Source organism: Mirounga leonina, unplaced genomic scaffold (assembly GCF_011800145.1).
Source record: "Mirounga leonina isolate KUSES-001 unplaced genomic scaffold, KU_Mleo_1.0 Mir_366, whole genome shotgun sequence".
NCBI classification, from domain to species: domain Eukaryota; kingdom Metazoa; phylum Chordata; class Mammalia; order Carnivora; family Phocidae; genus Mirounga; species Mirounga leonina.
This window is the reverse complement of record NW_023270709.1, coordinates 9242673-9266579: the sequence shown is the minus strand read 5'-3', so window position 1 is coordinate 9266579 and position 23907 is coordinate 9242673. Positions and strand designations below refer to the sequence as shown.

The following is a 23907-nucleotide window of genomic DNA, read 5'->3' as shown; positions in this document are numbered from 1 at the left end:
CTGGCTAAACAGTCACCATTCCGGAAACATTTGGGGTCTGACAAGTCTCTGTATTTCTGGTAACGTCTCTGTGTTTCTCTCTTGTCTTCCTGACTCCACGATAAGCTCATTCAGGCAAGGGCTCCATTTTTGTATCTTCTCCCCCACCTTACTCTACATCAGTTCAATCCAGTAACGATCCCCACTCAGAGGGCCCTGGGATCCTTAGTTGAAGATCCTCGGTCCAGCTGCACACTCCACTAGAGGACAAAGTTCAGTTCTCGAAGAGCCCTACACCCGTGTCCCTCCTGCCGGTGCCTGGGGCTCAGGGCTGACTCACTGAGTCAACATTTCTCGGGTCTGCTTGGTGGATCCCAAACCCGATTGCACGTGCGGCTCGGAAGGAGAAGAACCTCCTTGGCCTCACCTCTGAAAACACCCCTTGGAAAACCAGGTGTTTATTTTGCTAAAAACAAGCTGGATGTTGAAGTAGCATGTTGAAACGCCAAGCACTGGGTTCACTGTTTATTTTGGGAAAAATATTAAAATTCTGTTAATGCCGTGTAATCGGGGGTCAGCACCAGAACGACCGGTTAGGGGCCTTTTGAACGCCAGGCCGCTGGAAGCACAGCTCAGAGGTATTGTAAAATGTGTTCTCTCCTGCCGGGGTTATCTGCCAAGAAGGGTGCAGCTTATCACCGCCGATGGTTTCGCCAGGCGGCTTGTGCACTTTAACCCGCTGTTGCAACTGGGGTCATGCGCAGGAGCCATGGGATCTGGGCCCCCAGCGCTGCCGAGGCCGACTGGGGTCTGATGTCCCCTGCGCGCTCTGAGCTGCGCGCGGGGCTCGGGCTGGTGAGGGGTGTCCGCGCCCAGCGGGCTCCTTCTGCTATGTGGACACGGGGTGTGACGGCCGGGGGCGATGTGGTCCAGAGGGGTGACGCTGCTCTACTCAAGGCTTTCTTCCCCCCCGGGAAGGGAAATGGAGTAGCCCCGTCTGGCGCAGGGACCCCATTTCTTGACTTACTCATCTGTGTGTTCTGCGTACACTCTTCAGATCTTGCCCAGAGCGCTGGACCCTGGGCGATTTGGCTTCTTGCCCCGGCTGCCGGTTTAATAATGGTGTGAATCAGAGAGGGTGATTAGCCAGCACCCACAAGCATGTAGCACCCAGGCATGCTTCAGCTCAACAGGGCTTTATTTCGGGGCTGTGGCCAAGGGCTGGATTTGCTGTGGCTGGGAAGGCCACGTTTCCAGCTCCCCAGATCCAAGCTCTCAGGGGTGGAGAGTGTCTTTCTTGGGGGTTTCAAGCCTTCCTGAGGGTATCGGAGCTGAGCGGCTGGATGGATGCGCACTCACCCGAATACCCAAATCGGTCTTAGCGTTGTCACACTGTTTTTAGGGCTGAAGGTGTCAAGAGAAACAAACAGCAGGGCGAGCTTCCTTTGGGCAAGAGCACCTCCATTCAGAATAATGGAATTTAAAATCTGTAGGTCCTACGCTCTCTCCTAGTCTTTCCACGTGTGTGTGCCGAGTCTATAGTTGTCTGCGGCTGCACGTGTCAATTGCCCATGGCTTTTTCATTTCATTTTTGTTGAGAGGCACACGGGGCCAGAAAGAAAGGTGTGCCAAGGGCGCCTGGGTGGCTCAGTTGGTTAAGCGACTGCCTTCGGCTCAGGTCATGATCCCGGAGTCCCGGGATCGAGTCCTGCATCGGGCTCCCGGCTCAGCGGGGAGCCTGCTTCTCCCTCTGACCCTCTCCCCTCTCATGCTGTTTCTCTCTCTAATAAATAAATAAATAAATAAAATCTTAAAAAAAAAAAAAAAAAGAAAGGTGTGCCAAGCCCGGCTTCTCTATCCTTAGCACTCGAGGTGGGCGAAAGCCTCGGGTGCCTCTGTCTCTGGGGCAGAGGTGCATGTGGGCTAACAGGTGGGGGCGGAGCGGAGAGACAGGGAGAACTGGCCTTGGCGTGGGAGCCGCGGGGGCTTGTTGGAGGGGCTAAGCACTCTGCAGGCCGTGTGTTCACAGGTAGCCTTTAACCCTTCCCCGTGTGTGCCCGTGATCTTTCTGCACATCTTCATTCCGCAGCCCCCAGTTTCCTGTTGCACGTGACTGGGCGTGCTGGGATGAGAGTGGTAAACACCCGGGAAAGGGAGAAGGCAGACAGAGCAGAAGGGTGCCAGGCAGGGGCTTCTTGCTCAGCTGCCCAGAACTTCCTTCTCCCTCCAGTGCTAACGCACCCCCACCCTTCCTCCTCCTCCTCCGAGGGAGGAACACTGAGAACCAGCCGCGTTTCCCCTTCCTTGCCCGGATGAAGGGGCCCTTCTGCTTAGCACAGGAGGCTGCCCGCTGGCTGGGAACTGTGGGAACACGTGGCTGCCACATCGGCAGTGAGTCAGCATCCCACCTTTCTAAGAGGCTCTGGGAACGCCGCAAGGGTGCTCATCACCTCGGGTTAATATTAACTGTCCAGGCAGGTCCAAGGCAAATCCAGGAAGAGAGGCGTGGTGTCCTCAGGGTGGATGGACCGGGCGGAGGAGCCAAGAGTCCTCTCAACCTGGGCCCTTCAAATTGCCCAGTTTATCCCCCCTCCTGAAAGTTGGTTTCTCTTACCCTACTGCCCGTGTGTTTGGGCGAGATATTGCAACTGGTGTGGCCCATGTAGGGAGGGGGCCGAGGGCCATAGCACACTCGTGAGTTTTTAGAGGTTCGGAAGGGCTTTGGGGCCAGAGCTGGATTAGAGGTTCAAGGTCCACCGCTGATGGCTCTAGGACTGTGGAAGGGTTGCCCTCTAAGTCTTGCTCTCCTCGTTGGGGGAAAAAAGACCTCATTGCATGTACATTTCACGGGAGAGAACTTGAGTAAGCGGCAGCTGTTAGGTTCCTTTTTTTTTTTTTTTAAGGTTTTATTTATTTTATTTGAGAGAGAGAGAGCACAAGCAAGGGGAGAGGCAGAGAGAGAGGGAAAAGCAGGACGCGGGGCTCGATCCCAGGACCCCGGGATCATGACCTGAGCCAAAGGTAGATGCTTAACTGACTGAGCCACCCAGGCGCCTGTTAGTTTCTTTTTTATGAATGGCTGTTTCCCTTGACACGTCCCCCAAGTTCTGGCTTTCCTGCCACAACAGCCCAGAGTAAAGCTTCTCAAACGATTCTGCTGTGAAACCTGGAGCTGGGGTTTTAGGCACCACGAGGAGCAGCTGGTTTCTGCTGCCCTCAGTGATCCGAGGAGGGTGACCGTGGGCACAGAGGTGGGGGGAACCACGCAGGGGGTGGGGGCTGCACTGACTCATCACAGGTGCTGGGTGGGGGCTGTAAATCATTGATTCACCCTAGTGGGGATTTCCTTAGTGATCCTAAATCCGTTTGTGGGCCCAAGATGTCTTGATTATGGAATGTCATCGGACCTCCGGCATTTGGAAAGGTGAGTTCAGAAAGCCCGTGAACAAGCACTGTGCAGCCTCGGGGATGTGGGCAAAAGGGTCATGAAGTCGGGCATTGCATCTCCTGTCCTTGGAGGCTTATCATCCACTGACAGATAACCAGAGTCTTAGCCAGCTGACTCACAAGGGTGGTTTTAACTCCTTCTGGGATGGTTCATGGCTAGCTCTTAGGAAGTTGGGGAACACACAAAAAAGAGGAAGATTTGTTTATTTTCTTGGCAAATATTTACTGAGCACCATTATGTGACGACCCGTTCTAAACCACAGAAGATGCAGAGAGCCCTGAGCTGAACGGACAGGTTCCCTGTTTGCAGGCAGCCTCATTTCACGGAGGGAGGACAAGAAGTAAACAGGTGTTTAAATAAATAAACAAGAGCATTTGGCGGGCAGTAAGCTGGGATGATGAAGAACTATGCTGTGGTTCTCAAACCTGAGCGAGTCTCAGACTCACTGGCCAGGCCAGCTAAAACACAGATGGCCCAGCGCCATCCTCGATGTTTCTGGTTCAGTGTCCAGGGAGGGGCTAGAGAATTTGTCTTTCTAATGCGTTCTCAGGGGATGCTGATGCTGCCGGTCCCTGGACCACACTTTGAGAACCACTGACTCCCTCTGGGTAGGAAGGGATGGGGTGGGGGCTGGTTTAGAAACAGCACTCAGGAAGATGGGGTCAGAGTTCCTTTTAGTCAGCTGGGGGCAGAGAGGATGGAGGCTGGTTGTTATCTGCGGGTTTTTTTGTTTTGTTTTGTTTTGTTATATTGTAGAAGGGACAGCTGCAAAGAAACGGAAGACTTGGTCTCCCTCACCTCTCACTCTGCTTTTGTCCCTGACTAGATCAACATTTGGAATCTCCCTGCCCTGGGGGGCTGGCTGTCCAGTTGGCCTGAAGACAGGGCACTGCTCTGGCCGAGAGTACTCTCATCTGTTAGTTCTCACAAAGCAGCAGTTTAAAGGCCAGACCTCAGTCGAAACATTTCGGAAACATCACTGTCACCAAAGAGAAGAACATTCTTATTCTAGTTGTAACCAGCTCCCCTGGCTCTTTGGGCCCCTTCTTACCAGTCACCCCCTGGGTAGTTGTGTTTTTGTACAAATCTCTCTCTACATGGAATAAGGATCAAAGCCATCGCAGATTCCTAGATTGTAATTTATCCCAGGGCTGACGACATAGCTTTGTCTTCCTATCTCAGTGTCTGGCACACGCTTGCTGTAATGGTAAGCCCCACATGCTTGTTGATTTCAAATATACGCTCGCTCATTTACTCGCAGCTGGACACTGTGCCGGCTGCTGGAGCTTTCTGGCGAAGGAGACAGACCCGGCCCCTCCCTTCATGGGGTTGATGGTCTAAATAGGGGATGCAGGCAAATTAGTAGGTAATTCCCATGCAGAGGGTGGTCTTACATTCTATGCTAGGAGTGGGACCGGGTGCTATGGGAACACATAACCTAGAGAGGTCAGGAAGACTTCCTGGAAGAAGTGACATATAGCATGGGGTGTGAGTGGGGTAGATAAGGAGTGGTGAAGGCATGTCATAGGTGCAGGCCCAGAGGTGAGAGACAGCATGTATGGTTACAGTTGCTGAAGGGGCCCCAATCCCGAAGGCCTTGCGGGGATGAGTGAACAACTCTGGGGACACCGAGAACATGTCTTAGGGGTCTCCCTGCTTGGTGGCTATCTACAGCGCGTGTCAAGGCTCTGCCTTAGGCCCAGCTTGGGGAAACTCACGGTGGCGGTGGTTGGATGCTGTGTGGAGTTGGCTCTGTGTGCAGGTCCCTGTTCCCAGATTTGTACTTCCTCCCACCTGTGGAACAAGGAGTTCCGGGCAGACCAGTCTGGATCAAGGAAGGAGCTTGTTGAGCTCTTCACCATGAAAGGGCATTCTTGGAACAAAAGCGACAACTCTACTACAGTGTTGTTGGGGGAATGATCGGGTCCAAAATGGTTGTGGAAATACTAAAACACAGTTTTAGTGTTGATGGCTTCAGCCCAGAGAGGCACAGCTAATTTCCTCTTGAACTCGGTTGGCTTGCCTGGCACATAGGTGCTGATGAATGACCCTGTGACCCAGGGCCAGCCAGGTCCCCTGTGGGCACCCCACTTTTTTATAGTTACAAAATGGGGATAGTCTCTGCCTCTGAGCACATCCTGGGGATGTTGTGTAGAGAAACAAGATGGTGTTTGTGAAAACAGTGGGCTCCTGGAGGAAAAGTTCAAACCTCCAGGATGTTGATTGTTAAAGGCATTTAGTTGGTGTGGCTGTGGTCACTGGGTATGCTGTGTGTGTGTGTGTGTGTACTTAATGATTAATTATTCAGCCTAGAATCTGTATTTAATTAATTAATTAATTAATTAATTTTTAAAGATTTTATTTATTTATTTGAGAGAGAGAGAATGAGAGAGAGCACGAGAGGGAAGAGGGCAGAGGGAGAAGCAGACCCCCCGCTGAGCAGGGAGCCCGATGCGGGACTCGATCCTGGGACTCCAGGATCATGACCTGAGCCGAAGGCAGTCGCTTAACCAACTGAGCCACCCAGGCGCCCTGTATTTAATTTATTTCCATAAAAATACTTGCAGCTTGCTTTTATAAAGACTTTCTTCTATTTTATTTATATAGAGAATAGCACATTCTCTAGATCAAACTTCAGGTTCACAAGACATCTCAAATATAAAGAGAATGGGCCGAACACCACTCTTCTAGGTTAATTTTTAATTATACTTGGAAAAGCTACACATTTTCAGCTAAAGAGTTTGTGTTTTGGTTGAGAAGTATGTATCATCTCAAAAACTCTTTGAATGCCCTTCCCTTTCTCTTTGAAACACTTTTTCCTAAAACTATTGAGGTTCCCCAGCTTCTTTCGTCAGCAGGCGGTGCCCCTTTTGAAAGGGCGAGGGTCTTATTTAAACACAAGACCCACTAACATCCTCCGTCCCAATGGACTGGTTTTCTGGCCAGGCTTCCTCCTGCTACAGCTGACCTGCATCTCCTCCCTTCTGCTCTGGATTTTTTTTTTGAAGATTTTGTTTATTTATTTGTCAGAGAGAGAGAGCACAAGCAGGGTAGAGGGAGAGACAGTCTTCCCGCTGAGCAAGGAGCCCGAGGCGGGACTTGATCCCAGAATCCTGGGATCACGATCTGAGCCGAAGGCAGATGCTCAACTGACTGAGCCACCCAGGTGTCCCTGCTCTGGATTTTTTGACACTAGGACATAGTAAAGCCTGAAGTTACCTGTAGGCAGGACATACTGAATTTTCTAATTGTTTCGGATGTTCTATTTCTCAGGCTGACTCCCAGGTTTGTTTTGCAGACATGAAAGAAACTTCTAACCTGGAGAGACAGAGAGCCTTTCCATGGGCTTTCTCCTTTTACTTCTCTGATTTCCTTCCTATATCTCACTGAGGAATGGCATGGAAGGTGGAGAAATGAATTTCCACTGTAAAACTGAGCTGTGTGCTTGATGCAAGGAAAGAGGTTAAAGTGACTGATGCCAAATGCAAAGTATAGTTTGTGGCTGTGAGAATAATTAACTCAGTTTTTTTTTTTTTCTTCTCTTTAATCCTGGAGTCCAGTGTGCGGAGTCCTAAAGGGAAGCTAAGTGCCTTTCATCAGTCTTTGCATGAAGCCTAATCAAGCCAACTCCTGTTCTTCTGGTAGATGTCTTAAGGATGTGTAAATGGAACCAGCATTTTAACTTTCTGTATGCTCTTCAAACCCACACTTGGTTTCAAAGAGGACATTGGAAATTCAATATAATGCAGTTTATTTCAGACTATATGAGATTGGCTCACCTGGGAGCATCATTTCTGGTTTGAGCCCGTCAGTTTTTTTTTTTTTTTTCAAAGATTTTATTTACTTATTTGACAGAGAGAGACACAGCGAGAGAGGGAGAAGCAGGCTTCCCGCTGAGCAGGGAGCCCGATGCGGGGCTTGATCCCAGGACCCTGGGATCATGACCTGAGCCGAAGGCAGATGCTTAACAACTGAGCCACCCAGGTGCCCCGAGCCCGTCAGTTTTTGTTTTTTATTTTTTAAAGATTTTATTTATTTATTTGAGAGAGAGAGAATGAGAGACAGCACGAGAGGGAAGAGGATCAGAGGGAGAAGCAGACTCCCCGCCGAGCGGGGAGCCCGATGCGGGACTCGATCCCGGGACCCTGGGATCATGACCTGAGCCAAAGGCAGATGCTTAACAACTGAGCCACCCAGGTGCCCCGAGCCCGTCAGTTTTTAAGGGATGTGTGTCAGGACTAGCGCACCAGCCTCCTAGCTGGTCTTCTTGACTTTAGTCCAGCTTCCTCTAGGTCATCTTTGAACCACTGCCAGAGCTATATTTCCCCCAAACCAGGGCCTCTTGTGTTTTTTCTCCACTTAATCTCCTTCAGGGGCTCAGGGGCTCCCCATGACCTTTTGAACCCTTTCCAGATGCCTTTGCATGTGGTCAGTTCTCACCTCAATATTTCTCTAGCTACAGCGTTCCCTTCATTGCACCTGCCAAGGATCCCCTTTCTTGCCTTCCTACTTACTGTTCAGGATGCAGTCCTTCTTCTCTGAAGCCCTCTGTGTCTTCTAAATAGGGCGTCTCTCCTCCGGGCTTCTGTAACACCATGCCTGCATTACTATCTCGACTCATGATTTTTTCCTGACACCTCTGTGTGCCCTACCTAGGCTGGGGGACTAGAGGGTCAAGACCTGTCTGATTCAACTGAAGGTCTGGTTCAGAGCAGGTGACCAATAATTTTGTGCTGCATCAGTGAATCGGTGAATGGGATGGGATGGGGGCAGCATGGAAGGGAGGATTCATTCATAAATGTAAAAGTGTTTCCTTAGAATGGGGGGTGCCTTGGGTACGCCTGCCAAAACTTAGAAAGCGTACTTACTCGGGTTGGCTGGTGCCCAAGCTAGGGTGTCCCTGAACCTGAGTCCTTTCAAGGAAGCTTTTTCGTCACTGACGGAGGACTATGGACTGGGAGCCTCTAGGAGGGAAGGTGGGTGGTGGGCAATGGAAGACAGCCTGAAGCCTGAAGAAAAGGGGTATCTAGCGATGTGGGAAGACTTTGGAATACTGTGAGACTATGTGGAATTTCAAGATGGAGCTCTCTTGGGTTTTTGTGATTTGAAAAATCACACTAGTTACCAGAACTAGAAGAGAAGATTTTCAGAAAGCAGAAATTATTTTCAAGGTGGATCGCTAAGAGTGATCAGACTGGAAGACTAGAGTCTAATTTCTAATTTGGGGTCCTTTTCTTCTTCAGTTTTCCAGTAGATTGTTAGCTGATTGAAGTCAAGGGCAATGTTCAAATTTTCCAATTACTTTAATTGTAAGAACGATTTGTGCTTGTAAAAATAATACGCAAACATACAGAATGAAGTCTCCCTCGATAAGATTGTCATTGGCTATAGGGAACGTTTGCATGAATTAGTAAAAGCCACTCTTGCTGTCTGCCAAAAAATTGCCTAGCAACACACATGCAAATCTGTGATGTCTACGGTAGGAATGTCCCCATGCTTAGTCTTCCATATGTGGCCACTGTGCCTCTGCAAGCCTCCCTCAGTCCACTCCCCTCTTCAGAGGTGGCCAGATCTTTATCTATGCACGTATGTGTACATGTGCATATATTTACACGCTGACATGCATGCTCATATAGAGAGAGAGGAGAATCAAGAGATTTATAGAAATGGGGCCATATTTTACATACTGTTCGGTCACTTTTTAAAAAAATTTAAAAAAAAATTTATTCGAGAGAGAAAGTGAATGAGAAAGAGCGAACACAAACCAGGGGGAGAGGTAGAGGGAGAGAGAGAAGCAGACTCCCTGCTGAGCAGGGAGCCCGATTCGGGTTTCGATCCCAGGACCCGGAGATCATGACCTGAGCTGAAGGCAGAGGCTTAACCAACTGAGCCACCCCGGCGCCCCTGGTCACTTGTTTTTTCCCCCTTGACAATGATCTTGGATACAATTTCCTCAGTTTATATAACTTTGCATTATTCTCTCTAGAGGCTGCTCTCTCATAGCATGGCTGTACTGGGTTTAACCGCTCCTTTATAGAAAGACATTTAGTTTGGGTGCCATTTTTTTTTTTTTAAATTACACACAGTGATGTAACATAAGTAGGTATAGGTTCACAGAACCAGGTTAAAGGGTCCTAGATATTGACATTTTGGCGGATGATGCAAAATTGTCCCCCAAAGTTTGAGCTGAATTATATTCCTGTTTCTCCACGTCCTCGCCAATAGTTGGCATTATCAATCTTCTACATTTTTATCAGTTTGATGGAGGAAAAATGGCATGTCATTTAATTTTAATTTTCCTGATTACTTAATGTCCTTCAGGGGCTCAGGGGCTCCCCATGACCTTTTGAACCCTTTCCAGATGCTTAGTCCAGATGCCTTTGCATGTGGTCAGTTCTCACCTCCATATTGCTCTAGCTACAGCATTCCCTTCATTGCACCTGCCCAGGTGATGATGCTCCTGAGATGGAGCCTCATTTCATGTATTTATCAGCCATTTGTGCCTCTTCGTGGCCATGCATGTGTTTATCCTTCGTGTTTTCTAAGTTGGTTTGTTTAATCTTTACTGTGTATGCATTGTAATCATTTACTACCTTATTTTGTTTTCAACACACACCAACTTCCTGTTAACGCTGCGCTGGAAATAAACGATGAAGGCCGAGTGAGAGACAATGCAGTAAATCAGAAAGATCACAAGTGCTTTGGAGCAGAAAAGGGGTCACGGAGATTATGTTGTCCAAATGCCTTATTTTACAGAGGAGAAAATGAAAATTTTCAGGAGGCAAAAAGTATCTCGTAGCTGGTTCATGGCAGGTCTGAAAATGGATTCTAGTTCAAGTATTTCTTTTTTTTTTTTTCCTGCCTGTTGCCCTCCATGAAACAGTGTTTATGAAGAATACCATTGGTTCCTCTTTTCTTGGGTACTGTGTTTTCCAAGTAAATTTTTATTAACTTAACAGAAAGCAAATGCAAATCTGTTTATAAGAGGGAGAGGGTGAGCTTTATTAGCCACATGGGAATGGCTTTTGAGAGCCATGTTACAAGGCAGAAAGCCAAGACTGGTTTCTTAGGTATATCAAGAGAGTGAAGCGAATAGGTTTTGTGGGAAAGGGGTATCACGTGCAGATGAAGGAAAAAGGATTCTTGCTTGAACAAGGGAGAGAGGCTGCTGGTAGGCCCATTGCCTGCATGGGAAGCTTCCAGTGGTTGTGTATATTCTGGTTCCTGGTGCTTTCAGAATCTATTGCGAAGGATCCATAGAAATCGTCGGATTCAGAAACCTTCCTACAATACTTGAGAAAATACCGCACATGATTTTGGGGGTGTGCTTTCCCACATGCAATGAATTTGGCTTGCAGAGAAGACTGAGTGGGAACCTTCTTTTAAGGAAGAAAATGTAGGAAGGGATCCGTGAAGAGTCAGTCTTCAAGTCAAGTTAGAGACAAGGCAGGGACTTCCCTTCAGGACCTGAGCACGAGGACAGAGCTTCCTCAGAGCTGGGGAAAAAGTATGGGGTATTAAAGGCAGAGAGAGTCACTGCAAGGTTTTCTGCTGCCCGCATGGCTGGAATTTGAGGTGGACGAGTTTTCTTGGTTCTCACACAATATTACAAGGAAGAGAGGCAAGATGGGCAAGATCAGGAATGTTCCCGGGCCTGTTGGCCATACTGTCCAGCATAGCCCCAGGCGGAGTTTTCTGCACACAGCGTACAGGAATCTGGGAACATAAGACAGAGTTATTATCTGATTACGTGTCTGCAGCACTGGGACCGGAGGCCCCCTTAGAGCTTACCGATCTCTCTTCCCGAAGTCATGTGGCCACCAGAACCATCCAGAGTCATTCCTTATTATCATCAACTATCCACCCAGGGTTCACCATTTCTCAATTATAAGATGGTGATGATGATTATTAATTATAATACAGTTACTTTTTTTCAATCAGGGTCTGAGAAGGTTTATATAAGTTTATACAGTGGGGTTGGTGGAAGTGCCTGTCTTTTTAAGTCTCTGGTTTCCCCTTTACTTTTTTTTTTTTTCCCCTTGCGATTTTCCAATTTTTGGTTGTTTTTGAAGAAATGAAGTCTTTTTTTTCCCTGTGGAGTTTCCCATACTCTTAACGTTGCTGATTATATCCCTGGGGTGTTGTTTATCACGCTGCTCTGTTACCTATGTTCCTGAACCTCTGAGTCGGTGAGATTCAGTTACACTCGAGTTTGACCTGTTTTGGCCCGCAACCCCAGCTGGGAAGTGGTCTTATCCCCTCTCCGACCTCACCTACCCCCGTCTGTCTTGCTCATTCTGTTTCTGCCCCACTGGCCCTAAATGTTCGAGACATGCTCCCTCTGAAGGGCTGTTGTCCACCTGTGCCCTATTTCTCACCTCCTTCAAGTCTTTTATCAAATGTTCCCTTTCTTTTTTAAAAAAGATTTATTTATATATTTGAGAATTTATACGTTTGAGAGAGGGAGAGTCAGAGGGAGAGAATCTCAAGCAGACTCAGCGCTCAGTGCAGAGCCTAACACGGGGCTCGATCACACGACCCTGAGATCATGATCTGAGCAGAAATCAAGAATCGGACGCTCAACCGACTGAGCTGCCCAGGCGTCCCTCAAATTTTCTCTTCTTGCTGAGACCTGCCATGGCCACCAGCTATGACACGTGCTAAATGCTCAGCTTATTTCATGCCCGTAACAGAGGGTAGGTCTTGCTATTATCAGCTGCCTTCTACAAACGAGTGTGGCAGGCATGCGCTGCGAGGTTCTCCTTCAAGGAAAAGCTGTGGCTCTGGGGCAGAGAGTGTTGTCAGCGGGGAACCACCAGCCATCGACCTCTTGTTCAATGTCATGTGTCTTCTGCACTGTCTACATTGATGACACATCCCAACAAGGGCCAACTCTGATGGGCCACACATGCTCCAGACTTCCCCATGGAGTTGGAAGAGGCTTTTTTTTTTTTTTTTAAAGATTTTATTTATTTATTTGAGAGAGAGAGAATGAGAGAGAGCACATGAGAGGGGGGAGGGTCAGAGGGAGAAGCAGGCTCCCCGCCGAGCAGGGAGCCCGATGCGGGACTCGATCCAGGGACTCCAGGATCATGACCTGAGCCGAAGGCAGTTGCTCAACCGACTGAGCCACCCAGGCGCCCTGGAAGAGGCTTTGTTTGCAGTTCTGCTTCTCCCTCTGCCCAACCTTGATTCCTCCACCTTCCCCCTCTGTAAGTGTTGATTACTTAATAAATACCCTATAAGCCAAACCCCATCTGAGCAACTTCATCCTGGAAACCCCAACCTGTGATGCCAAGGAAACAAATGTTTACAGGGTTAGATAGCCTTCCCAGGGTCATGGTCTAGTGGGTGATAGAGCTGTGGACTCTGGGAGGTGATGCATTGTTTCTATAAGTATCTTCCCCACCCCGCCCCAAACCCTGAATGTCAGGGAGGACCGTCAATGATGTGGTTCGGCTCTGTCCTGGTTTTCGGCTGTTTTAGTGAGGTGGCCTAGCAACATTTCACATGTTTCTATGGGACTCTGGGTTCTTAGTGACAAATGGCTGACTCCATTGCAGAGTAGGAAGACAAGTTGTAGATTTCCCATCCAGTAACTAGGAAAAGATTCAGCGGGGCGCTCAGAAGGATGATGCTCTGAAGAAGCGCTATGTTGGCGGGGGTGTCAGGGACGGGAAGAGGGCTGCGTGGCAGGATGTCAGTAGGACAGGGAGGGGCCTCTGCAGAGAACTTGGAAAGCTAGCAGAGGACTCAATGGAGGGAGCGGTCTGGTGAAAGTGATGTGTTACCAAGATAGGCATGATGCACGCAGTGGGCTGCTGGAGGGGTGACTGGGGCAGGGGGACAAGTCAGGCCAGGAAACTAGGGCAGCAGTGATGTCTCTTGGACTGGACTGGGGACATCAGAGAAGGAGAGACAGGGACAAACAACATGGCTTTGGAGTGGGAAGACAAAGAAGGAAGAAACAAATTAAAGATGAATTCCATGCCATTGAACACGAACATTTTAGTTCAACTGATTTAATTTTACTAGTAACCAGCGCAACTGTTTGGTTCCATTTCACCAATCAGCGTGACTTTCTCACATTTCAGTGAGCGTGCCTGAGATGTTTAAGGGTCTGGGGAAGTGGACAATTTTTAGGCTCTCCAGCGCAATCGATGTAACTTCTTACATGACCATTTCACAGTTCTGATGAGAAACTTTAAAAATTGTGGTCTTCCCAAAATATGGAAAGAGTCCAGATGTCCATTGATGGATGAATGGATAAAGAAGATGTGATATATATATATATATATATATATATATATATATATATATATATATATATATATTCATTTGTTTGTATGTATGTGTATATATATATACACACATACATACAATGGAATATTACTCAGCATCAGGCAGGATGAATACTTACCATTACATTGACGTGGATGGAACTGGAGGGTATTATGCTGAGTGAAATAAGTCAATCAGAGAAAGACAATTATCATATGGTTTCACTCATATATGGAATATAAGACACAGAACACAGGATCATAGGGGAAGGGAGGGAAAACTGAATGGGAAGTCATCAGAGAGGGAGACAAACCATGACAGACTCTTAACTCTAGGAAACAAACTGAGGGTTGCTGGAGGGGAGGTGGGTGGAGGGATGGGGTAACTGGGTGAAGGGCATTAAGAAGGGCACTTGATGGAATGAGCACTGGGTGTTATATGCAACTGATGAATCACTAAATTCTACCCCTGAAACTAATGATAACTATATGTTAACCAAATTGAATTAAAAAAAAATTAAAAAAATGGTGGTCTTTCATTTCCCAATTTCAGGGAAGTGAACTGTGTGTGGAAGGAGAAAAAGAGGTGAAAAAGATCACATTTCCTAAGGCGGGAGCCCCTGGGAGTCCCTGCTTTCATCCTGGAGGTTTCGGTGGCCTCAGGACCATAAACCTCGCCTTATCTCCTGACCCCACAGGTGGGTCCCTCCCCTGTGTCTCACAACATTGGTAAACCACTGGCATCACTTTGTAATCTGTTTTGCCCTTCCTCTTTAGATTTTGGGGTCCTCAGGTCAGGGGCTGTGTCATGACCGTGTGTGTTTCTCTCAACAAGCACGGAGAAGGCATTGAACACATACTTGATGAGTGAATGATTGAAAAGCTGACATAGAGTGGACAGTGGTTTGTTTTCAAGTCTGGCTTCTCGAATTCAACACCACCTGCAGGCTACAGGTATGTGTGTGTGAGGGTACAACATGGGGCGGCGATTGTCCATGCAGCTCTGTTTAGTCTCGGCAATGACTCTGAGAGCTGCAAGTTCCTGATTCCTTGGCTCAGAGCCAGAGGCCAGCCTATGGGCTTTTCTCCATGTTCCCTGGAGAAGTAAGTATGTTCTTCTGCTTCTGTCTGGCTTCTGCTTCAGGTCCAGGCAGAGCCCCCTTCTAGCTCATTTGCCATGGAAAGAGAAAGGTCCCTTCAGATCCCTCCTCTTAGGGCATGTGTTTCCCAGGTGGGACACAACCAACCCTTTCTTCTTTCCTTGGCCTCCCTTGGCATATTTGGGCTCCTCTTTGATCTATTGTTTCATGGATACTGGATGTCCCTTGAAGAATCCTCCCTTGTTTACCCAATAGCAATGAACTCTTCACAAAAAAACACTTCTTACCAGAGTTCTCCAGCATAGAAGAGAGGTGGTGGAGAGGCTCTCTGACTTAGAGTGGGGTGTCACCCCTTTGAGGAGATGGAGGCTGCAGGAGGAGACATCTTGTTTGTGGGATTGGCTAATACAGAGAGTGGGGCAGAGTGCTAGTTGGAAGGAGGTTGAGATCAAGGGGAGACTTTGCCTCCAGGTGGAGGGCTTTGTCCTTTTGTCAGGTTAAAAACCCATGTCAGTAAATATTTGAAACTCTGGTGAAGTGAAAGCCACAGGGCACAGTGACAGGAGCCAAAGGAAAAAGCAAGCTAGGGGCTGGGCATGGCAAGGGGAGCTCCGTGGATGAAGTGGGGCATGGGGAGCAGGTAGAGAGGCAGAGAGGGACAATTCCGAAGAGAAGAGGTTAGGCAAATAGAGTGACAGCAAATTCCCCAAGAGATGATAGAGTGGAAGATATGGAAGAGCAGTGTGGGTGGCTCGTAGGAGTCTCATCCCCAGGCCTGCATCAGTCATCTAGGGAATTTAAAAATAGACTGATGTTGGGCCTTTCACCCACTGGCCTGGGGTTCAGTCCAGGTATTGGTCTGAGTGATTCTAATGTACCAGCTGCTTAAGAAAGACAGCTTTGGGCTTAGGAGAGGGGCTGCTATTTCCAGTGGAGGTGGAGAGGAAGAGAGGGCTGATGGAGAAATTGAAGATAGTAATACGTACATAATATCATGTATTTTTCTAGTTCTTTTCTTCGCATTTCTCAGACTCTAAAGTGCAGATGCATCCCCTGGGGATCTTAGTAAAATATGAATTCTGATTCAGTAAGGCTGGCTGGGGATCGAGAGTCTGCATTTCCAACACACTCCCAGGGGATGTCACTGCTCCTGGACCACGCTTTGGTTGGCAAGGCATAAGGTTTACGAAGTGTTGACCATCTTGTTTTGCAGATGAATTATGATATGAGGCTCATATCAGGCAGGACTTAGCATCCTCATTATGCAGACAAGGACACAGAGATCAAGAGAAGGGAAGAGGCGCAGAGAGGGGCCCTGAGCAGTGATGTTTGGTGATCCTTTTGGGCCCCGGGCTACATACTTTACACCTGCTCCTCACTTAACCAATTTCCTCAGACCACACACCTGTAAGTGGTGAGCCCAGGACTTCTGACTCCAAGCACAGCGCCTGATCTTTTGCATTCCAGCAGCCTTCTCCAGGACATAAAAGAACATTGTTATTATTGAAAGGGAGAGTGAGTAGGAATAGGAGCTTAGGGACAAAGAAGGGCATCTGGAGACACTGTTATAGGAAATCAGCCAAGGGATGGGGAAAGAGGCTGGGCAGGCATTAGAGCCAACTTGCTGTTGGCCCTTCAAAGTCAGCAGTGGATGAGAGCCTCTGTTCCATTAAGGGGACGGCTCCAACTGTGCCCTAAACGCAAGCTGAGAAGGCACATGGGTGGACTTCCTGCAGTCAGGGAGACGAGAAGGTTTATAATCTAGGACAGGGGTTCTCAAACTTGAGTGAACATCAGAATCACTTTGGGGGCTTGTTAGACACAGAGTGTGCCCCGCCCTCTGAATTTTAGGGGGTCTGGGGTGGGGCCCAAGAATATACATCTCCAACAAGTTCCCAGATGATGTAGATGCTGCTGGTGCCAGGACCCCGCTTTGAGAAACAATGGAGCAGTTCCCTGGCTATAGATCCCCTGAAAGTCAACGAGGTCAGTTAGAGCCAGAGTGGGCTGTTGAGCCTTTTGTGATGAAGTCCAGGGAGCGAAAGTTTAAAAGAGGGGAAAGGTAGTTTGATGGGCTCAGTGTGGTATAAATTGGCAAAGTCTGAGTCCTTGTCCTCTTGTTCACTTTTGAATCCATCGGGAGTGGGAGAAGTTGCTAGCTCTTGGAGTGATGGTGATGACCCCAGGGAAGTTAGACTTTTCTGGGGAAAGGTCAGCTTCTGCAAAAGGGATGCAGTGAGAAACACGGTTTGGGATCTTGCCCTGATGAAGTGGAGCAGGGGTTACTGTCCAAAAAGGCAGCTGCAGAAGGGCCTGCACACACCAGGGCGGGATGGGCTGGCCTTGTGGGTCCAAGGTGCAGGGCAGGAGCCCCAGAGAGGGCAGCGGGGAGGACAAGATAAGAAGGAGATGCACAGAGCATGACGCCAGCATGGGTAGACCAGCACTCCCTACTGACAAGTGGCTAGTAAGTGATCATAAATGTAGTGCTTCCTTCCACTTGCCTATAATTACTGGTCTTTCAAATAACTCCTCTTTCTATTACCTCATTTGGCCCTTCCAGCATCCCTGTGAGTATGTGGAGAAGGTACTCTCACTTCAGGCTTATAGATAAGGAAATAACCACAGAGAAAATTATATAACTTGCCTGAAGAGACTGGGGCAGCTGCAGAACTAGGCAGAACTATTCTGGGGTTCCTGCTGTTTCTGGAAGCTGGTGAGGGCCTCAGGTTGTCTTGCTTTGAGGACAGGCCTGGGCATGACTCAGGGGATGCAGCGGGATGGAAAGGACCTGCCGTGGTTCAGGGAGGGACCGGCTTCCTGGAAGGGCTCATTGCTGAGTTAGTTCGGTGAAGAGAGGAGACCAAGGTGCATTGCCTCAGGTGATGGGGGTTTGGTGGAGGAGGACCCAGAGAAGGAAGAGAGGTGGGGAACGTTTCCATAGGCCTCAAAGAGAACAGGGAGGCTCTTCAAGGTCTAGTGTTACTCTAGCAACCAGTTGTTCTCCCCTTGAAAATGGGGAGGGGGCTGGGAACCCGGCTTCCTGCACCAACTTCCCACCATTATGGTGCTCCACCTGTGTCTGCCTCTGGTCTCTCACTGCCTGAGACTGGCCCTTCTTTCTGCCGTCCTGTGGCTCCTGATTCCTGCCCTGACTTTACGTATTGCTCCATTCCTTGTGATGCTCCTCATGTGTACTATAATGAAGCATTCTTAAAAATAACGACCTAGTTTGAGCATGGGCACAAGGGTTGGAGTCACAATCCACCTCTCAGGCTAATCCAGCAAACCCAGGTGGCCAGGCGATCTGGTGCCGAGCAGGTGTTGGAGCTGCCTGTGGGCGTGGTCGGCCCTCAGAGGGCCTGCATCCCTTGCACGCCCCATCCCTTGCAAAAGCCAAGCAGACCCCCCAGTCCTAGGGGGATTGGAGAAGAACTGACATACTAGGCAGATTTCCAGAAATTGCCAGGATTTCCAGACAAGGGGAGTGAGATGAGGTTTCATTTTCCAGACCTGAAAGGCAGGGTCAGGGTGTGGTATCTGGAGCAACCCACAAGACCATAGCTGGGTGACATGTTAGGTGGAGTCGGTAAGGTCGAGGGGCACGGTGGTACATGTCGGATGGCTGGCCTAACTGGCCCGAACCCCCTCCTGCTGGGGTCGGTCCTGCTCCTGGATACCGAGGCTGGGCTGGGCTTGCAGGGAAGGGTCTGCAGGCTTCAGCTGTGACAATAGGCAGGCCAGGGACATGATGGGCTGATCGAGGCCATAGGGGACAAGTCCAGATGGACCCACATGCAGCAAACCACAAAAACCACCATGTCTGCCTGGAGAAGGGGCCTTCACACATACCACATGCTTTCGGGACCCATTCTCACTTGTAAACTCCCAAGTGTTGGCAGAAGCACCTGATCTGTGAACGTATTCCTAAAGCCACTTCAGAGGAGACTCCTTCCCGGGGGATTTAAGTGGGGTTCATCGCCAGAAGCCACAGGATAACAATATAGGAGGGGGTGCCTGTGGGTGGTGAGTCCCCTGAGAATATTCCAGCAGAGGCTGAAGGGTCCCCGAGCAGCCGTCCTGCTCAGGGGTGGCAAGCATTGGCTGCAGGCAGGGTAGGGGTTGGACCCTGGGGTCTGGGAGGCCCCTCCTCTGTCTGACACCACATGGCTTAGAGGTTCTGGCCTCTGCCTTTATCAAGCCTACCATTCCCAGGCTGCCAGGAGCAGGAGGGGCCTCACAAGAGTCCTGGCGAGTTCCCTGCTATCTTGTAGGTAAATGGCAACTCATTTAGGATGCACAATTGTCTGAATGCAACATAATTATATGTGTAGGTCATAGCTATTTCTTATATGACCTCTCATACCGAAGTGAACTAAAGGCCAAGCAAATGTCTTCTTTTAAAGTCCCTTTGTCCCACAGTGGTACTGCTCTCGTGGAGGATCAATTCTTATGCTGGGTTATAGTGATTTGCATACTCTGCTGTCTTCCCCACTGGGCTCAGTGTCTCTAAGCAGGATTCGTGCTTTTTTTTTTTTTTTTTAAGATCTATTTTTTAATTTTTTTTATTTGACAGAGAGAGAGACAGCGAGAGAAAGAACACAAGCAGGGGGAGTGGGGGAGGGAGAAGCGGGCTTCCCACTGAGCAGGGAGCCCGATGCGGGGCTCAATCCCAGGACCCTGGGATCATGACCTGAGCCGAAGGCAGATGCCTAACGACTGAGGAACCCAGGCACCCCAGGATCCGTGCTTTTTAATAACAACTTTGACTTGTACTTGGCCATCTTCCTAGACAGACATCACACCGGGGGACCCTCACACTTTGGGAGGGAGGCGAAGTGGGCTGTGCTGTTACATACCCATTTAGTAGGTATGGATTAAACTCCTTGCTTGGGCTCTATGTTGCAGCGGCTTGGGATCCCGGCACCGCTCGCCGCTCCATCCATGGCCTTCTGCACGCAGGGTACTTTGGTTCTCCACACCCGGGGTTTTCATCTACGAAAACATGCAGTTATCGTGAGACCTGAGAGAATATGTATGATTGATATATATATATAAAACCTTTCGCACAGTGCCTTTCATCTAGCCAATGCTCAGTAAATGGTAGGCATTATTACTGTGAGCAGAAAGCCTGAGACTTACTCCCACGTGATATTATTCATTATTACGCATTGAGCAATTACTGTATGGTAAGCCTTGTGTTACCTGCTTTGGCCCAGTTAATCCTCACAAAACTGCAAGTTTTTTTTTTTTCTTCCCTGTTTTATAGATAAAGAAATGGACGGCGCCTGGGTGGCTCAGTCGGTTAAGCGACTGCCTTCGGCTCAGGTCATGATCCTGGAGTCCCGGGATCGAGTCCCACATCGGGCTCCCTACTCGGCGGGGAGCCTGCTTCTCCCGCTGACCCTCCCCCCTCTCATGCTCTCTCTATCTCATCCTCTCTCAAATAAATAAATAAAATCTTTTTTTTTTTTAAAGATTTTATTTATTTATTTGACAGAGAGAGACACAGCGAGAGAGCTAACACAAGCAGGGGGAGGGGGAGAGGGAGAAGCAGGCTCCCCGCAGAGCAGGGAGCCCGATGTGGGACTCGATCCCAGGACTCCAGGATCATGACCTGAGCCGAAGGCAGTCGCTTAACCGACTGAGCCACCCAGGCGCCCTAAATAAATAAAATCTTAAAAAAAAAAAAAAAAAAAGAAATGGAGACCCAGAGAAGTGAGGTTCTTGATGAAGGTTGCCCTCTGTTCAGTGACACAGCCAATATTTACATCCACGTCTTGCTAACCTTTATGTTTGTGCTTATCACCGTTATGCTGAGCTACTCCCCAGGTTCTTCGTGCTTCTGCTCCCTATAGGGCCTAGGCTCTGCGCTGGATCTAAAGGCAGGCAGGAACGACTTCTCAGACTCTGTTGGAGTTACTTGGGGTAACTTTCCAACAGTTTGGCTTACTTTCAGGCCATGCAAGAATTGAAAGGAAATAGGAGTTGTGGCTACAAGAGAGTCAGTGGACAAGCTCCCAGGGCCTTCTTCCCTCAGATCTGGGGTCATTTCAGCCCTCAGCAAGTAAGCAATCTTCCACCTACTCGGCTGGGGGCTAGGCCACATCTGCACACCTGGGTCCACCTGCCGCCCCCCCCCCCCCCCCGGAAGCAAGTCCTTTTGCTCCTGGTCTAGTTTCCACGGCCTCAGAAGCCAAAGGCAGCCTGCCAGGCCCACCTCCCTTGCACATAGAAGATGCTCAGGAATCAGGAAATAGCATCCGAGAGTGAATGCATACAAGATAAAGGCAAAGCTCCGTGTTTTACGTGTTATATGTAGGAGTTTTGAAGACGAAGATTTCAAAGGATGCAAAAAAATTATAGACCCTGATCTGAACGGACTTAAATCAAAGGCTCTTTTTTTTTTTTTTAAAGATTTTATTTATTTATTTGACAGAGAGAGACACAGCGAGAGAGGGAACACAAGCAGGGGGAGTGGGAGAGGGAGAAGCAGGCCTCCCGCAGAGCAGGGAGCCCAATGCGGAGCTCGATCCCAGGACCCCGGGATCATGACCTGAGCCGAAGGCAGACGCTTAACGACTGAGCCGCCCCGGCACCCCCAAAACCTCTTTGTTTAGAGGCCTGAGGGAAGCTAATATTAATAATATTGACTGCATCTTAATCTGCCAGATGAGTTCAACATTTTTCTTTATTAAAGCCTCCCAAAGCTACAATGATAATGGCCCTCTGTTGGATGCAGAGTGTATTATAATTACTAGAGGCAATGAAAAAGTACCCTTGTGTCACCTGTGATCTGTCCCTCCACCCCCAGCAGGAGTCTGTGAAGGGGCGGGGAGGGTGAGAGGGTAGCCTCCCTCCCCGAGTCTTCCCCACTGAGAACTCTGCCCTATGCAGTTACAGTGATTTCCCCCACTTGAAGTCTGAGAGTACAAGGTCAGACCCTTGCTCTGGCTCACGATCACATAATTATCTCCATGGCAGAGTTAGGATTGAAACTCACCTCTGTCTGGCTTTTCCCACTACCCGATACCACCAGACGCTGTTTTGTGCACTGAAAGTTCAAGAGAACTGGGTTGATTTTTAACCTCACTTTTGGCTAGGGCATCACCCTCAGCTGAGTCTTACCTTCTCAGTCTCTTGCTGGTTTTTCCCTCTCGCCTGGGGGCGCATTCCCTGGGATTGAACAGTAGGAGGGCTCAAGGAAGCTACACTTTGGCGTCTTCTGAAGGTGCTCAGGGTCAAGGTTATATTTAATACAGTACGAGCTTGCTATCCTGAAAACGTTTGAAGTGATTATTTGCAAACATGTTTTTGGCCACAGGCAAATGCGATGAGAGCGGGGATACTGAGTTAAGGCAGAAGCAAGTCAGAGTTTTGTAATATATAACCTGTCTTCGGGACTCCGGACCTTGGAATAGAGATATTCAAATACCTGAGTGTACTTACTTTCTTCTGTTTTCATTGGGATGTTTGGCTGCAGGGAGGCAAACCTGAATTGGATCATTAATCCTGTTTCCTCAATGTAGAGCTTTATTCACACACATGTGCTTAGCATGGAATAGATGATCAAGCTGGGCTTGTTGAACTCCTGAAGAATGTCACTTTGCCTGCTTTTTTTTTTTATGGTGCTAAAATATCATAAAATATACCATTTTAACTGGTTTTAAGTTTACAGTTCAGTGGCATGAAGTACATTCACGTTGTTGTATGACCATCACCACCATCTGTCTCCAGAATTTTCTCATCATCCCAAACTTGGTACCCGTGAAACACTAATATGCCCTATTTCTCTTCCTTTCCCAGCCCCTTGTAACCACCACGCTAATTTCTGCCCCTACGAATTGGACTGCCATGGGGACCTCACAGAAGTGGAACCATCCAGTATTCCTCCTTTTGTGGCCGGCTTATTTCACTGAACATAATGCCCTCAAGATGCATCCGCATTGTAGTGCGTGCCAGAAGTTCCTTCCTTTTCTAGGCTGAATCGTATTCCATTGTATGTACCCATCACATTTTGTTTATCCGCTCATCGGTTGATGGACGCTCAGGGGGTTCCCACCTTTTGGCTGTTGTGAATAATGCTGCTATGGATGTGGGTGCCCAGATATCTGCTCAAGCCCCCGCTTTCCATCTTGTCTGCTTATCTTCATATCCTGTGTCATCGTTCACCCTGAGAATTCCTACTCTTTCCAGTCTCCTGGAATAGCACTTGGCGGGGGGGGGGGTGTCCTCTTTCAATGCTCTCTTGTAAAGCCCAACAAAAAAAATGATTGGAGAAATGTTTCTGATAATAAACTTGTGGGAAAAGCTATTTTGTGTCCTGCTTTGAATCTTGCAATTTAATTGTCCACGTTTAATTCCACTTCAGGGCACATCAAGCCATTGATCTTTTTGCTTACTTGCCACCATGTGGTTTGTGGAGGGTGGAGTGGTCCATTCCTGCGCGATGTGGGGCTTCTGGCTCTTCGCTCCTTTTATAACATTCTGCACATGTTCGCTTGAGCCTGGCAATTGCCCTGCTCTATCACGCTCTGTCACTTCCTTCTCTGTATTTCAGATTGAGCTTCCAAAGCCCTGAGCAGCTGCCTGGTTGAGAAGTCATTAAACCAAAAAAAAAAAAAAAAAAAAAAAGGGAGGGAGAGAGAGAGAGAGAGAGAAATCAGTACTTAGAGAATAGCTCAGTTCTGTTGAACTCACTCTAAAAACTTTGGCTTTATTCAGGTCTTAACCATAATGCCTCATGAACCCTTCCATCTGGGTATCGTTCCGCAGTGCGCTTTGTTGGGGTGGAAGAGGACGGGTAGCCCTGCCTTGTTCTTCATCATAGTAAAGTTATTCTGGGTCTCAAAAGGCCTCATAAATCTGCTCCCCAGATGGAAGTCTCCATAGAAGGCTCCTCTCTTTGTGTGAGTCTCAGATTTCCCTTCAATTAAAATTCAACAAGTGAATAATCAAATGGATGAGGTAAATTGTAATACTAAAAAAAAAATACATATATATATGTACATATATGTATATGTATTTTTTTTTTAAGTGCTATTGTGAATTCCGATCTCCCTCCTCAGTTTATGAGTAGCTGTATCTATAGTAGGTTAAC

At 48.4% G+C, this 23907-nt stretch overlaps 1 long non-coding RNA gene across 1 annotated transcript in view; it reads left to right on the top strand.

The window, feature by feature from the left end:
* The window catches only part of LOC118027430, a 35695-nt gene extending 12588 nt beyond the window's left edge, over positions 1-23107 (top strand). The window contains exon 3 of the long non-coding RNA XR_004683822.1: positions 22614-23107. This is a non-coding gene — a long non-coding RNA (uncharacterized LOC118027430). The remainder of the gene's footprint in view (positions 1-22613) is intronic.
* The last annotated feature ends 800 nt before the right edge of the window (positions 23108-23907 follow it).